The 17701-nt window shown below is 43.3% G+C and overlaps 1 protein-coding gene across 1 annotated transcript in view; it reads right to left on the bottom strand.

The window, feature by feature from the left end:
* OSBPL3 (oxysterol binding protein like 3) overlaps positions 1 to 17701 on the bottom strand; it is a 162851-nt gene that overhangs the window by 94023 nt on the left and 51127 nt on the right. The window contains exon 4 of the mRNA XM_081102192.1: positions 5254 to 5304. The gene's annotated coding sequence lies outside the window, so the exon portion shown is untranslated. The remainder of the gene's footprint in view (positions 1 to 5253; positions 5305 to 17701) is intronic.

Here is a 17701-nt window from a genome sequence, read left to right on the forward strand (position 1 = left end):
ACACCACAACGGTGACTCGCCAACACACACAAAGTAGATTTCCTGGTACTCCCACTCTCCCCCCACCCCCCCCTCGCGCTCCCCTCCCCTTCTTTTTCTTTCCCTCTCTCTCTCCCTCTCTTTTAAAGAAAGTTAAATAAACCCTACTAGCTAACTTGGAGGAAAGAAGGCAGAGTGGGTGTCTGGGTGGAGAAGGGAAGATGGAAGAACTGTGAGGTGTAGAGAGCAGGCTACAGCCACGTGTGTAACCGTCTTCTCTACCACAGAGCTCCAGGAATGTACTCCAGTCATAAGCTTATCTGACAGCTTAGAACAGCTGTCCCTGTTTTGTTTATTCCATAGCAGCAGGCAATGTGTTATCGTCTTGTTAGCTGGTTTATTAATGTTAATAAGAAGAGAGCGAAGGGAAGGCCAGACATTATAAACATGGTCATTTGGGCAGCTTCACATTCCCCAGGGAACCACCAGTCCATTCCCTGCAGGTCACTGGGGAGGGATAGAACAGAGAGGGTGGGCACCTGCACAGTGTAGTCAGGTGACATAGGGAAGGTGCTAGCCTGTCAGTCTAGCCCAGGGAACAATGGATTGGCCAGGGGATGGGCTCCATCAGAAGCAAGAGAATGAAATCTTGGAAAGTTAAAATCACCAAACACAGAGTTCCCTCTCCCTTACTCACTCCTGCTCTTGCTCTGTGGCCCACACTCACTTGTGCACTCGCCTGTTCTCTCTCCATAGCCATGTGACCTTGAGCAGCAGCATGGGACCCCACACGCAACGGACTGCAGCTGGGAACACACAGTAGGCTAGCCAGATGCTGGACTGGACTGGACTTTAATATGGAACAGAAATTCTGGGCAGCGGACTTAACTCTGGCCCTGCTGAAGATAAGATTCGACTTTTTCCATGGTGGGAAGGACAGAGATGGGGCGTTGGAGGGGAACCCCCTTAATTTTACATCATCAATAAAGCATTCCACAAAACACCATCCGCCAGTGGGGGCTTCAGAAAATTATTTTCCTCGTAGCACCCCAAGAACTCCACTTCCACTGATAACAAATGGTCTCGGTCCATTTGTGTCCCCATCCTGTCCTCCAACTTAAGGAGTATCAGACCAAAGCTGCAGAAATCAAATTTTACGAGTTCATTAGATCAGGGATTATTTGGCCCCACACAGACCAACCCAGACAAGTAGCACATTAAAAAAGTTAGATCCTGGAAGGTGGGGGATTTTATAAGTTATAGGTACATGTACACAGTGGTGTTTCTGGAGTTTGATTTAAACTCCTAATTGAAGCTCTCACTGTTTTGACAGTTCTCTCAGTGAGATCCATGCAGTGTAAGAGCAGACATGATCCTTCCTATAAATAGCAACTCAAAAAGACTAAGACGTGAGACTTAGTGTCTGAAAAATAAAGGTGTTTTCCTGCATCATAATCACTCATGACGTACTCTGTTAAATACCAGCCTCACACAGCTCTCTATGTGGGAAAAATAAGTCCTCACAGATCAGTTACCTTGGGGAGTGCTGCTGCTACATTTCCCTTGAAGACACACAACAATGCATATTAACACAGTAAAGGCTCTGAGGGGTTCTGCAGTTATAACAGGCAAACAGCAAAAGCCACATCTGTTAACTTGGTTGAATTTATTCCAAACCTATTTGATCATGGAATCTACTGTTTGAAGTGACACTTACCAACATTCCATCAGCCTGATGATCCTGTCTAACTTTGAAACTCAATTATCCTATGAGTCCATGAAATGGAACTCTTTTAAAGTTTTGTTTACTCGTCATGTAGATAATAGCTTAACACGCACAGGCACCACTTCTTGGCTATGAATCAGGCTCAGAACAGCCAGTAATAACATTCGGATACTCCTTGTTTATAGTTTCATGTCTAGACTTGAGAGGTGCAGAGAGTCATGAGAAGCCATGACTGTCCCATAGAAACCATAAGCGATGTTCAGAGACGGGGGACACAGTTCTCTATTTGACCCAATCTTCCCTAAAAGTCCCCCCTGGTCTGTCATTATCACATATCCTCCCACAAACCTCACTTCCCCAGGCCCCTTCCCCCCTTGCTTTCTAAAGCATATTACTCAGACTTAATCTTTCAATTTCAGTCTGAAATTACCCTGAAGAAAAAATGTTATTCTCCTAATTAGCTAGTTATTAATATTAATAATAGGAAGAGAGCGAAGGGAAGGCCAGACAGTATAAGCATGGTCATCTGGGCAGCTTCACCAGGAGAATACAGCTTCATTCTCCCCAGAGAACCCCTGGCCCACGCCCTGCAAACTGCTGGGGGAAGGGACAGGACAAAGGGAGAGACGGATGCATGCCTAATAGAGTGGATATCATAGGAAAGATGCTTGTCTGTCAGTCTAGCCTGGGGAACAAAGACCATTAGCTAGAAGGGTGGAGCCACTGCAAATGCTCGGAATCTTGGAAGGGTTAAAATCCCTAAAGAGTTCCCTCTCTCTTTGTTCCCTCTCTCTCTTGTTCCATGACACACACTTGCCCGTGGCCTCCCTGTTCTCTCTCATAGCCATGAGGTCTTAAGCAGCTGCATGGGCCATGTGGACCCCCCATGCAATGGACTGCAGCTGGGAACCACGAGCTAAGCTAGCCAGATGCTGAAGTGGACTGGACTTTAATATGAAGTAGATATTATGGGCAATGGCCTTAATCCTAGCCCTGCTGCAGAAAAGACTGGACTTCTTCCATGGCGGGACGAACAGAGATGGGACTTTGAAGAGGAACCCCCTTAATTTTACATCATTAATAACACTTTCCACAAAAACCCACCCTCCCCTGGGGACCTCAGGAAATTATTTTCCCTGAGGCATCCCAAGAACTCCACTTCTACCGATAACAGAAACACCTGAAAGGGAAATGCATCATCATCTCCAGGAGTGGCACTCAGTTAACTGGACAAACTGCCCAAAAACATCTTGTGGAAAATATATATCATAAAGTAAATATTCATGCAACTGTTATGTATGCTTACTTCCTACTTCCAAGAAATCGGCACTATATTTACCAAGGAAAAAAGAACGTGGAATCAACAAAGTATTCACTTAACAAATGTTTACTGGTCACTTACTATTTGGTCAAGTACTTCTAAACATTGGTGATAAAGCAGTGAATGAAATCTGAAACACTGTACTACAAACAATACCACAGAATAGACTAGAAAATTCAGTAGTACCAATACATATGACATTTTTGGAGGAAGTTTCTAAACAGAAGAAGGCTGACTTCAAGGAAGAGAACAGAACTGTCTTACAAGGTACAAGGAAAGTTTTTATACCCATGAGAAGGGCATGGGAAAGGCAACAGATAATTTATTTTGTATCTATCATTTCCCAGGCGCCACACTAGATATGTGTATTGGTGTGTGTGTGTGTGTGTGTGTGTATACTTTTTTAATTCTCAGAATTATCCTTTAACTTCAGTTTTAAGCTTCATTTTATAGTTAAGAAACTGAGACGACCTAGTGGTCAAACTTTTGTAATATGCCTGATTTCAAATCTATACTTTTTATATAAGAACTAGAGGCCTGATGCACAAAATTCATGCAAGAGTAGACCTTCCTTCCCCCGGCTGCCGGAACTGGCTTCCCTCTGGCACCTGGGACCCAGGCTTCCCTCTGGCCACCCACAGGCTCCTGGGACCCGGGCTGGCTTCCCTCTGGCCACCCACAGGCTCCTGGGACCTGGGCTGGCTTCCCTCTGGTCGCCCGCAGGCACCCGGGACCTGGACTTCGCTCCCGCCCCAGCTCAGTCCAGAAGGACATCCGGAATCACGTCCGGTCTTATTAGCATATTACCCTTTTATTATTATAGATAGTGAGTTTATACCTGAAACTGAATTCACGGCCAATTCAAAGCAACAGTTCTAATATGAATTTATGATGACAGAGAAAAGATATCTCAAAGAATGTGAGGAAGAAGAGTGGATATCAACATCATATCAAAAAAATAATCTTCACAAATTTGTAGAACTCATACTTCATTCTTGCAAAACTTACCACAAAGCTACAAGAATCAAGATAGTGTGTACTGGCATACAGACATATAGATAAAATGGAACAGAATTGAAAATGCAGAAATTAAACTCTCACATGGATGGCCAATTCATTTTAGACAAAGGAGCCAACACAATTCAATGGAGGAAAATAGGCTTTTCAACAAATGGTACTGGGAAAAGTGTATTATTTTCACATGCAAAAGGATGAAGTTGAATCCCTACTTTATACCACATACAAAAATTCACTCAATATGGTCCAGTGATTTAAATGTAAGAGCTAAAACTATGAAATAATTGAAAAAACATAGGGGTTAATTTTCCTGATCTTGGATTAGGTCATCTTCTCTTAGCTATGACACCTAGAGCAAAAGCAATAAAAGAAAAAAATAGTAAGTTGGACCTCATCAAAATTTTAAAATTTTATGTTTCAAAAGATAAACATCAAGAGAATGAAAAGACAACCCAAGAATGGGAGAAAATTTCTGCAAATCATATATCTAATATGGGTCTAGTATCCAGAATATATAAGGAACTCTTACAACTCAACAATGAAAAACAACCCAATTTTTCAAATGGGCAAAGGACTTAAATAGACATTTCTCCAAAGAAGATGCACAGATGTTCATGAAAAAATGCTCAACATCATTAACCATGAAAGAAATACAAACTATAACTACAAAAAAAATATAGACAAGCAAACAAACATGCAGATAATAACAAGTGCTAGCAAGGTTGTAAATTGGAACTCACACATTTTGGTGGGAATATATACTTTGGGAAACTATCTGGCAGTTCCTTAAAGTGTTAAACATAGTTACAAAATGAGAAAGCAATTCTGCCCCTGGGTATATACTCAAGATACTTTAAAACGTATGCCCAGACAAAAACTTGTACAAGAACGTTCATGGCATCATAATTCATAATAGTCAAAAAGTGAAAAAACCCAAATGTCTATCAACTGATGAACAGATAAACAAAAAGTGGACTATCCATAGGTTATAAATTAAATGTCTGTATCATCCCAAATTCATATGCTGAAGTCTGATCTCCATGTGATGGTATTTGGAGGTAGGGCCACTGTGAGATAATTAGGTCAGGAGGGGGGAACCCTCAGGAATGGGATTAGTGCTTCTACAGAAAGAAAGCTTGCTTCCTCTCTCAGCTCTCAGCATTGTGATACAAGACAATAGGCATCTACAAACCAGGAAGTAGGCTCTCACCAGACAATGGCCTCACTGGCACCTTGATCTTGGACTTCTCAGTCTCCAGAACTGTAAGAAATAAATGTTTGTGGTTTAGGCCAACCAGTCCAAGGTAATCTTAATAATATAAGGGTAATATGCTAATTAGACTAGATGTCTTCCAGACATCATTCTGGACATCCTTCCTGATGAAGCTGGGGCCAGAGGGAAGCCACCCCAGATCCTGGCTTCCCTGCGGGCAGCCTGAGGGAAGCCAGCTGGGGGTCCCAGGTGCCTGCTGGTGGCTGGAGGAGGGAAGCCCAGGTCCCAGCTGCCAGAGAGAAGCCGTTGCCGGCAGCCCAGATCCTGGGTGCCAGGGGGAAGCTGGTGCTGGCAGCCGAGGAAAGGAAGACCTACTCATGAATTTTCATGTATCCAGCCTCTAGTCCTATATAATAAAAGGCTAATATACAAATCGACCAAATGGCGGAACGACCAGTTGCTAGGAGCTGCCCCCTGGTGGTCAGTGCACTCCCACAGGGGGAGCACCACTCAGCCAGAAGCCAGGCTCACGGTAGGCAAGCACAGCAGCAGTAGCAGGAGACTCTCCCGCCTCCATGGCAGCGCTAAGGATGTCTGACTGCCCAAGGGGAGCAGGCCTAAGCCATCAGTTGGACATCCCCCAAGAGCTCCCGGACTGCGAGGCGGCGAAGGCCGGGCTGAGGGATGCGCCCGCCACCCCCGTGCACAAATCTCATGCACCAGGCCTCTAGTTTGTTATAATAGCCCAAACTAATTGACCATACATGAAAAGGAATAAAACACTGAGTCATACTAAGCATGGATGAACATTGAAAATATTATGCTAAATGAAGAAAGATGAACAAAACAGGCCACATATTAAATGATTTCATTTATATAAAATGTCCATAATGAGCAAATCTATAGAAACAGAAAGTTGTGTTTGCCTGGGCCTAAAGGTAGGGGGAAATAGGAAGTATGGGAATTCTTTATTTTTTTTTAAATTTCTTTATTGATTAAGGTATTACATATGTGTCCTTATCCCCACATTGCCCCAACTCCCCCACTCATGCCCTCACTCCCCTGTTGTCTGTGTCCATTGGTTAGGCTTATATGCATGCATACAAGTCCTTTGGTTGATTGGGAATTCTTTTAGGGGTGATGAAAACATACTGGAATTAGTGGTGGTGGCTGCACAATTTTGTGAATGTACTAAAAAATGAATCACTGACTTATACATTCTAAAAGGGTAAAACTTGTGATATGTGAATTGTATGTCAACTTAAAAAATCCTTCCCTCCCAAAAATAATCTTTGAATCAAACAGAATCAATTACTCAGCTTCTTCCACAAAAACCACTGGCATTGAGGTGAATCTAATTTTGCTGAGTCAGATATATGACACTGGGATCTAGTCCTAAGATTCAGAAGAGAACTATTCTGAGTTCTGAAAGAGATGAAGAAAGCTCCAATAAGAAAGTTTTGAGAACTCCACCATGACTGCTTTATAATATCATACTTAACTGAAAACAAATGAGGTACATAATATCAACATGGGAGCTTACAATTTCATATCAGTTCACATAAAGCCTGAACCTATATGCGCTAATGAACTCATGGAAAGGAAAGAATGAAATGGCAAAGTCAAAAGGTCAAAGTCAACTTCAACATGTGGAAACACCAATACTTGTCCACCCGGGGCTGCCATACTGGTCATCGGAGAACACTAACAGGTCACCAAGACTCCTCCTCAGGTGAGAGGCTGCTGACAGTCATGTCCAGAAATAAAACACGGGGTCCTCCAAGAGCTTGAAGGCCCTCTTCTCCCCTGGCAGGCAGTATCAGCTTAGATCACTGAGGGCCTATCTACAAGCAACCAGGGGTCTGACTAAAGCCCTCACAGAAAGACTAGAAGCCAAATCTAGATGTGACGTTAAAATGACCTTTAAGCTCCAAAACAATTGCTTGATCTTTGATCTGTCTGCTTGCTTTACATTTAGCAAAGGTTCACATTAAAAAAAAAAAAGGTTACCACAACTCTACTTCTCAGAAATACCACCATGTAGGTTAAAATAGAGACATGTATGTGCTCAGTATTCACTAGTCAAACCATCACGAGTCAAAAGAACCCAAGCTAATGCAAAGCCTGAATTTCACTGTCTGCAGTTAAATGAGCAAGGAAATAAAGCAAGCACAATCACGAATCATCTCAACTTTTGGGAGGTTTTGTTCCAAAGGGTAATTATGAATCAGCTATTTGAAACTCAAAACACTTTTTCATAGAAATCTGTTATCTCATGGTCATGTACCCATGGGACCCAGAGAGATCTGTGCAATGCACTTGAAACAGAGAGCTGATGGCACTTACAGAGTGAAATTGCCTTCCAAATTCAACTCCAGAACGAACCTCAGAGTGGCAGTTCCCTGTCTACAGCATCGGGAAGTAGGGTGCACACCCTCTGGTCCCATCATTCACCAGGTATCCTAAGCCAGTGGACAAATACAAGCCATGTCCACCGTGGGAATCCCATCCCACCGCTATTCAGACATACAAAACCATTCATGAGAATTCTATAAGGCTGGGAGTGTCTGTAGCATTTTGCTACTCTCCCAAAATACTAATTTCAATAAATGTCTGCTTATCTGGAAATGAAAGCAAACAAACAAATTCTCATTATAGGGTTTTTTTAAAACTTCTTGTTGAAGTACAACATTCATACAGAAAGTCCAACTGCTGGATTAAAAAAAAAAATTCTTAGGAAAGATACATGAAAAGTCATGACTTCTGGCAACTTCTAGATGATTCTTATAGTCAATAAAGCTTTTTATCACCATTATGTCCTCCCCCCAGCAGGCACCACAAGCACATTTGTGGAATCTCTGTACCTTTAACACCATTAGTGTTGTGGATGTAATTCATTTTTAAAATACCCTAGAATAGCCTAGATACACTGCAATAGGGACTAATGGGATTGGCCTGGCCTCAGAGAAGGTATTGTTTAGATAGAAATAGAAAATAGATGGTTTAAAAATAGTAACAAAAACGACCCATAAATGCTGAGTGTCTGAACTAGGTTACCAAGGGCCCCAACAGAACACAGTGAGGTGAACTGGGCACAGCACAAACTCTGGTGTTAGAAGGGCAGGCTTGCCCTTGCCACGGTGTGACCTGACCAATCTGCCTCTTCATGCTATGACCTCCTCAACCAGGAAACTATTCTCACGCAGGGAGCTGTGTGGCTGAGTGACAAGGCTGGGAGGGAAATCAAGTTTTCAGTGAATACTTTGGTGCCTTTAGAATGTGGCTTCACTAATACGTATTGCTTATTAAACAATTAAAGACACAGAATGCATTATGTGATTCATCTTTGCAATAAACCCCAAATGAGAGTCGGGAAATTTGTAATAACTCGGGCCACGCTCCCTACCCTCTCCCACCCTCCCTGACCCCTCTGCTGGCTCTCTGCTGGCTTACAGGGAGCTGCCAGCTCGGCCCCCAGTCCTCAGCCTGACCTCATCCTGACCACCTGGTCCTGACTCAGAGCCTTGCTGTCAACCCTGCTATTTGTGCTTAATCCCCAGCCCTGCTTCAGGGTTTCAGGTCAAGGATCTCTGTCCCCGTCCCCAAACCCAACCCATACAACCAGGCCATATTCTCAGTGACTCTGAGCTTCTTGGGAAACGTGACGATCATCCTCCTTAGGGAAAACCACATCATTAACTCTGAATACAAAGTAAGCTAATCAGCTAAGGGTCAATACAGAAGGAGGGGAAGGGCAGGTCTGAGTTAGTTTTAGGAGAAGAAAAAAAAAAGAGCAAACATATAAGTATGACCATCAGAGATTCTCTGAAATATAGCTCCCAACTCCCCTAATGGCCGCCCCCTCACACACACACAGTATCAGCAATGGAACCAATTAAGCAAATTATTTTTCATCTTTGGAGTGCAAATCTAATCCTAGATGATACTTTCCATCAATTATGCTAGATTCTCTATCAACAGAGGGTCTTCGCCAATCTCAGTTCTTTCTTTAAAAGGCCCACAAAAGAACCCAAGACGCACTTGCTGAGTTATCTCTGCAGAGAGGAGCTCATCATGACTGGAGGTCAGGACACAGGCACCTACCTGTAAGAGGGGCGCCTCTCCTCAGAGGACCAGCCCCTTCCCTCCCCAGCTACTGGGATGACCCAACCTAAGGCAGCCACTGCACTGACCACGCTGAGCCAACCAGATTCACAGAATTTCGGGGACAAGTGGGACTACTGTGGGGAGCTATTTTTAGCCACATGCAGAGATGAGAGACTGGAAAGGCAGAAAGAGAGAGCGAATGAGAGACAGCCAATGGGACATCAGTGATCTCAGCCTCATCAGCTGCCCCAAGGCTATAGGAGCAGCTCACCAACCTGAAGGTAGTCACAAGGTGTTCACATCCCACAAGATCCCCTTCTCCCAGGACATTTAGATCCGCAACTATGCTGCTCCAGGAATCAGACTGTCCTGGCTCAGGTTGTTTGTTCTCCCTTCTTAGCGATGATACAAATTAACTACAAATAGCCGTTATCAGTGTCCTCCCTTTATGTCTTATGTGCCTACATATGTATATAAAGGGGACAAGGGAGGGGGCATAGCAATTTATCATTTTTTTTTTAATCCTCACCCAAGGACATTTTTCCATTGATTTTTTTTTTTTTTTTTTTTTTTTAGAGAGAGTGGAGGGAAAGGAAGTGGGGGGGTGGGCGTAGAAAGAGAAACATCAATGTGAGGGAGACACATTGATTGGTTGCTCCTTTTCCTGAAGATTCTAATTCAGCAGTCCTGGGACCTAGGTATGAATGTTTTTTAAAAGATGACTGAAATGTACAGGATTGAGGATTACCACGTTACAGAAGGAAGTCTTGAGGCTTCTGTATTGCACACAGTTCCCGTAACTACCACAGTTGCCCGCTCCGGCACACCAATCCTCCTGCCTGCAGTTACACACACACAGGCCTTGAGGCTGTGCAGCAGGCCCCGCCCCACTGTGAGCGTGGTAGAGCCGCCATACCCAGGTTGTAGCTCAGATGAGGCTTTCTTTCCATCCATTCCTGCCTAACATACCCAGATACACAGGAGATAAAGAGAAAGGCATCTAAGCATATCTCTGCAGAAAATCATCAAGGCACAGAGGTACACAGCAAGAGCAGAAAGGAATTACAAACCAGCCAGAAAACAGTGAACACAATGTAAAAGGACTAAATTCTTCAATCAAAAGACAGAGAGTGGCTGAATGGATAAAAACAACCATCTATTTGCTGCCTTCTCACTTCAGATGTAAGGACACACACAGACTGCAAGTGAAGGGATGGAAAGAGGTTTTCCATGCAAATGGAAACCAAAAGAAAGCTGGGATAGAAATACTTACCTCAGACAAAGTAGACTTTAAGACAAAGACTGTCTAAGTGACAGAGAAGGTCATTGTATAATGATAAAGGAGTCGATCCAACAAGAGTGTATAATACTTATAAATATTATGCACCCAACATAGGAGCACCTAAATACATAGAGCAAATATCAACAGACCTAAAGGAGAAAATAGACAGCAATACAATAATAGTAGGAAACTTTAATACTCTACTTTATCAACAAATAGAGCATCCAGACAGCAAATCAATAAGGAAGCATTGGCCTTAAATTCCACGTTAGAACAGAGGGACTTAACATTCCCAGGCGAGCACACACAGGCTGCCCTTGCACATACCTGTCGTAGCAACTGTATCATAAACATATTTGTTTGCATGTCTTCTCTTTTTACCGAATTATAAGCTCCTAGAGGACAGATGCTCTTCTTTCTCATCTTTATATCCTGCTGTCCAGCAAAATGCCTGTCATCTCATAGGTAGTCAAATGTTCAGTGAATAAACTAATAAACGGACCCATGTGGAAGTCATACAGGCACAACTATATCAAAGAATACTGGGGTGCTGTTTTGTTTTAGTTGAGCAAAAGAACACTTGGATAAATATAATCCTTAAATGTTATTTCATTAGATGGCCCATAATGTGCCCTGGGTTCTAAAAGTTACTTAATAATTCTCCAGCACACCAAGGAGAAAGCTCTCAGCAATCTTTAACTCAGTTAGAAGCAATGCTAAATTCATCTTATGTCTAGACCTCACTTCAAGTGGACTCATGTGACTTCAGTTCTAGCCTTAGACATCACTGAACAAAATGTCTGAGAGATGCTGGCAGGGGAGTTGGCAAGACAAAGATATATCATATACACACCCTTTAAGGGTTTTCTGAATAGAACTTTGCTTAAGCTACAGGCTTGCAGGATTTAAAATATGACTCAGAACACCAACTGTGATGCCAATGCTTTTATTTTTGGATTTTTTAGCAGAGAATATGGCTATAAAGTGAACCTACTCAGTCTACAAATTCCCTAAATTTCCTTCTAGAGAATCGGAAAGCATTTGGCATTTCTCCAGGGATCATTTTATTGGCATATATAGTTGTGCTGGTAAATTTTTGTAACTAAAGAAGAATTAATAACTGAAGCTTTAAATGATTCCCATGATATCCTCAAGCACAGACGAAACTTGCTCATGGAAATGTGCATGGGTGGATTGTTCAGTTTTGTTTTTTTCCACAATGAAACGCTGGCTTGTCGTTATACCTGTAATCTCAGGCAAGTGGCAAGAGACAATAACAGAAGGACCAGAGTTCTGAGAGAGAAAATGAGATCAGAGAAAATTCAATGGCATGGTAAAAATAGTTTATGCTTTATACCAACTGTGCTTTGCTATTCAACACCTTTGCTCCTCATTATGCTCTTAAATCAACTTCATTGAGGTACAATTTATATACAATAAAATGCACCCCTTCTAAGAGCACAGTTTAATGAATTTGGACAAATGCACAGGTCTATGTAACCACAACCTCAAACGAACATATATTAACATCTCCTTCACCCCAGAAGTTCCATCCTGGCCTTCTGTAATCAAGTCCCACCACAGTGATCTTCCTAGTTTCTATCACTATCAATTAGTTTTGTTTGTTCTACAACTTCATATAAATGGACTCACAGAATATGCTTCTTTCTCTCAACATAATGTTTTTGAGTTCCAGCCACAGTGTTGCTAGTATCAGCAGTCCCTTCCTTTTCATTGCTGAATAGTATTCCATTATATAAATATACCACAATTTATCAATTCACCAGTTGATGAACATGAGCTGTTTCCAGCTTTCAGTTGTTATGATAAAGCGGTAATTAACATACAGGCCTTTGTATTGGGTAAATGCATAAGAGCAGGCCATCGGATCAAAGTGCTTCACACTAGAAACTGCCAAACTGCTCTCCAAAGTAGCTGTGTCTTTTTCCGTTCCCACCAGCCATGCCTAACAGCTCAGTTGTTCCATATCCTCAGCAACACTTGGTAATGACAGTCTTAAATTTTAGCCATGCTAGTGGGTGTAGGTGGACCTCACACAAGGTAGAAAATCTGTTTCCTTCAACATTCAACCTTTCCCTCTGTCTATAAAACACAGACAATCCTATCTAATAAAAGAGAAACATGGTAATTAGCCGTACATCTGCTACCCTTCCCATTGGCTAATCAGGGCATTATGCAAATTAACTGCCAGCCAAGATGGCCGCCAGCAGCCAGGCAGCTTGAAGCGAACATGAGGCTTGCTTGCTTCAGTGACGGAGGACTCCAACGTTCCCCGCCTGCCTTGCCGGCCTCTGAGCTTGCAGTTTGAAACATTGTTACAAATATAGAAGCTAAACAAAACCCCAGAAACCTGCTTTCAGCCAGCTGGGATCTCAGAGCTGGAGTTGAAACACTGTTTCGATTATAGAACCCAAACAAACTAGATACCTGCTTTCAGCAGCAGAGGCCTCAGAGCTGGAGCCAGAGCTAAAGCTGGCCCAGAATTAAAAAAAAAAAAAAAGAAAAAAAAGGAGCAGTTGGGAGCATCAGTCACACGCCAGCCTGAAAACAGCCCTCAGCCCCTCATTCAGGCTGGCCAGGCACCCCAGTGGGGATCCCCACCCTGAAGGGTGTGTGACCAGCTGCAAACAGCCATCACCCCCTCATCCAGGCTGGCCAGGCACCCAAGCAGGACCGCCACCCTGATCCAGGACACCTTTCGGTGCAAACCAGCCGGCCCCCACCCGTGCACCAGGCCTCTATCCTATATAGTAAAAGGGTAATATGCCTCCCAGCACCGGGATCAGCGGAGCCAAGAGGCCTCCTGGCACCAAGATCAGCGTGACAGGGGGCAGCGCCCAAACCCCCTGATTGCCCTGCGGCTCTGTGTGTGACGGGGCGGGGCCACAACCTCCCTATCCGCCCTGCTCTGTTCGTGACAGGGGAAGGTGCCCCAACCCCTGATCAGCCCTGCTCTGTGCCTGATAGGGGGTGGCGCAGCAACCTCCCCATTGACCCTGCCTTGAGTGTGACAGGGGGCAGTGCCCCAACTCCCCAATCGGCCCTACCCTGAGCGTGACTGAGGGTGGCATCGCAACCTCCTGATCCACCCTGTTCTGTGCATGACAGGGGGCGGCGCCCCAACTCCCCAATCGGCCCTGCTCTAAGCCCAACCAGGGGCTGCACCTAGGGATTGGGCCTGCCCTCTGCCACCCGGGAGCAGGCCTAAGCCAGCAGGTCGTTATCTCCCGAGGAGTCCCAGACTGCGAGAGGGCACAGGCCGGGCTGAGGGACCCCCCCACACCCCGAGTGCACAAATTTTTGTGCACCGGGCCTCTAGTCTACCTATATAAAAGGTTAATATGATAAGCGTCCCTCCCACCTTCCGACCGGTTGCTATGATGCGCACTGACCACCAGGGGACAGACGCTCAATGCAGGAGCTGCCATGATGCGCATAGAGAAACGGCACCGAAAACCTGGCACCCACAACACAACACTCGGCTTCCCCCAAGTGTGACACAGGCCTCGCCACCACCACGAGCGACAGCCCACCAAATCGCAGCCAATGCTGCCCAGACCCCATGGCACAATATGCGGCCCACAGCCCAGCCCAGCCTGGAAATGGTCACTGTGGGCACCGCGTAATGATGTCACGTAGCAACGCCCAGCTTCCTCTCCCTAGCAACAACTAGCCTCCTTGCAGTTTCTTCAGCTCAGGAACAGACTTGCTTTATAGCCAGGTGGAAGCATTTCACATTTTAACCAAATGTCTGTGAAGTGTTTTCCCATGCCTCACCTCATTTGATCCTCACAGAAGTCCTGGAGTAGGTAGATAGGAGACTCGGGAGAATCCTATTTTCTTTTCATTAGCCGGAAAACAGAGATTTAGAAGTTTAGAAACCTGACCCAACTGAAAAGAAGCAAGAAATGCTGGACTTTGAAAATGACTTCAGGTTTTCTCACTGCGCAAAATATAGTCAAACACTGCTGAAGTTAAATAGTTTAGCCTTTGTTCCCCCTGCATGATCTACAATAATAATCTGCTTCATGTTGATATTTACTGTTGTGTTGCTGACAATTACCTGAAAGAGAAGTTGGGGTGCTTCACTGGGCTAGAAAAAGTTTAGCTAAATCAGAAAGCAGGTCTACTTAAGCAAGTTTATTCTATATATATATATAAGGCTAAGTTGACTCATGCATGCATGATACACATAAAGCTCTCACTGGCGCCAATCGCATGTGTGTGTTTCCATCTGTCATTGTCAATTGTGAATTTGGTTGACACTTCTATTGTAGAGAAAGGGCGAATAGCAATATTAAAATATTTCTTCTAATTAATTTCCTTTCAATGTGCACGAATTCATGCACTGGGCCATTAATCCTATATAATAAAAGGCTAATATGCAAATCGGTCAGACAGTGGGATGACCCATTGCTATGATACGCACTGACCACCAGGGGGCAGACACTCAATGCAGGAGCTTCCCCCTGGTGGTCAGTGCGGGCAGTGGTGGGAGCCTCTCCTGCCTCCACAGCAGTGTTAAGGATGTCTAACTGCTGACTTAGTCCCGCTCCTGCCTAAGCCGTCAGTTAGACATCCCCTGAGGACTCCTGGACAGTGAGAAGGCACAGGCCGGGCTGAGGGACTCCCCCTGAGTGCACACATTTTGTGCACTGGGACTCTAGTATAGTATAATGAAAACATCACTGGATCAGAGTATGAAGTCTTAAATTTTATCACCAAATTTGTCACTAAAAAGTTTATTAATGCTGTAAAAACCACCTATCCCAACCTCATTTTCCCTGTCTATATAAAATAGTTAAGTTGGACCAAATGAGACAAATTGTTTTCCTAAAAAATAAAAAGGCTATAAATAAGGTTTACTAAAAGCAATATGTTGTCCCACAGTTTTCAAAGAAATTTTGTATATATCCTATTTAATGCCAAAGGAATAGAACAGCACATATTTATTTAAAAAGAGGAACAAGAATTCATCAGGAAAGGAGATTTCATTCAATGAAAGGCTCCCCTTTGCCTGATGCTCCAAAGCTGGTTTGCCAAGTCAGTGAACCTTAATAATCCCTTTTATAGTCATCTGAGCTTAATTCCAAATTATACCTGTTTTTAAAAAACTTTATGCTTCAAAAAGCACAACCCATCACCTTTGTTCATTCATGTTTTGCTCACTAAGCTTTAATTCTAGGGAGTGACTCAATCGGCACACCATTGGAATTCATTTGCCATTTTGCCTTGTGCATATACAATATTTCTTTGCTATTTTTAAGCCTTATCTATCTAGCAATGTATGGAAACTAAGCAAATTCCAACAGTCAGTCCTCATCCTTTGGGTTCTGTAAGGCAAGATGAGAGTAAAGGTGAAGGTAAAGTGAAAGATAAAGGCAGGAAAATATCATACATTCTTCATGAGGAAACTCGAGTCAGAAGAACAGATGAATGGTAATCAACGGCAGGAAGAAATGCATGGCCAAACACTAAAGAACACCAGTTTTCAGTTCCAAAGGAAAACAAATTGCAACTAAAACAACTGGTGTTCAAGGGAAAATGAGAAAAAAAACATTTTTTATCTTCAATTTCTCTCTAAACAAACAAATTATATATTGCCTATCCAAGATTCAGATTACACTTGACAAAGGTTTTCTATATCTTGTTCTAAAGATATCTCAGAATATGCCAGCAGAAACAGAAGAAACCTTTTATCGCTGACAACAAAAAACACACACATGGGTTTCAGTAGGAGTCTATTTCAACATGAGTGGAAGAAGTTGAGTTGCAGCTTAAAAACTATCTCATCAAGTATTTAAAAATATGCAGTATACTTCCAAGGGCCTTTACCTATTGAGGAAATGGAAAATAACCCAACTGCTATCAATTCAGTCAGGCATTAACCTTTCCTGGGTCACTAATCTCTTTAAAAATCTAATGAAAGTTATGGTCCAGTCTTACCAGAAAAATGATCAGATGGCCTTGCATAATCCCAAGATGTCCCTGTCTCTTCCACTGAGACTTTAAGGGTTTAGGCACCTTAGGTTTAGATGAGGGAGCCCTGATTACGTACATTCATCAATGAGATTTCTGCTGACACTCACTCAAACATGACCTGTATCCAAAAAGAGGACGCAAACCTTTCCTAAACCAAACCCCAAACACACATGGTAGAATTTGAAGATGATTTTCATTCCCCAAGTTATTTAATATTTTTATAGGAAGCCCATGTTTAGGAGAAAGTGAGCTGTGGAAATGCTCTCAGACTCCATTCCCAACCAGTGGCTCCTCAACAACAAGGTAGGCTGAGAAGTATGAACAGTCATTTGGGCCGGTGGTGTCCAGGCCTTGCATTTCTAGAACAGGTCTAGTCTTAAAAAAATGAATTCATCATGGGGCACAGAGGGAGAGTAAATGGTTAGCAAAAATGTAAGTGAGCAGACTGAGAAATTCAGATCTATAGGTGAAAAAGAAGGATAATTTGGGAATTCTGGGTTGTAAAACAGTTATCTGTCTGTGGTAGGTAGAATAATGGCCTCCACAAATGTTTCCACATCCTAATCCCTGGATCCAGTGACTGTTACCCTGTATGACAAAAGGACTTTGCAGATATGACTAAATTAAAGCCCAGAAATGGAGATTATCCTGGATGATCCATGTGGGGCCAATGTAATCCCAGGGTCCTTAAAAGAGAGGCAGGCAATCAGAGGTGGTACAAGGCAATGTGATGAGATTGGTGATGGAAAAGGAGATGTGATGCAGGACCATGAGCCAAGGGATGCAGGTAGCCTCTAAAAGTCAGAGAAAGCAAATTAGTGGATTGTCCACAAGAGCCTCCAGAAGGAACAGAGCCCTGCTCACACCCTCAGGTTAGACTTCTGACCTCCAACATTGCAAGGGAATAAATTTGTATTGTGTTAAGCCCCTAAAATTTTGTGGCTTAAACATTTAATTTGTTACAGCAGCAGAGGACAAGGAAATGAAGAGAAGTGTGAAACAGCACATGGAAAAAGTATTTTCTGATGAACAACAAGTATGTCCATCAATAAG

This window comes from Myotis nattereri (genome assembly GCF_964212035.1).
Source record: "Myotis nattereri genome assembly, chromosome: 11".
NCBI classification, from domain to species: domain Eukaryota; kingdom Metazoa; phylum Chordata; class Mammalia; order Chiroptera; family Vespertilionidae; genus Myotis; species Myotis nattereri.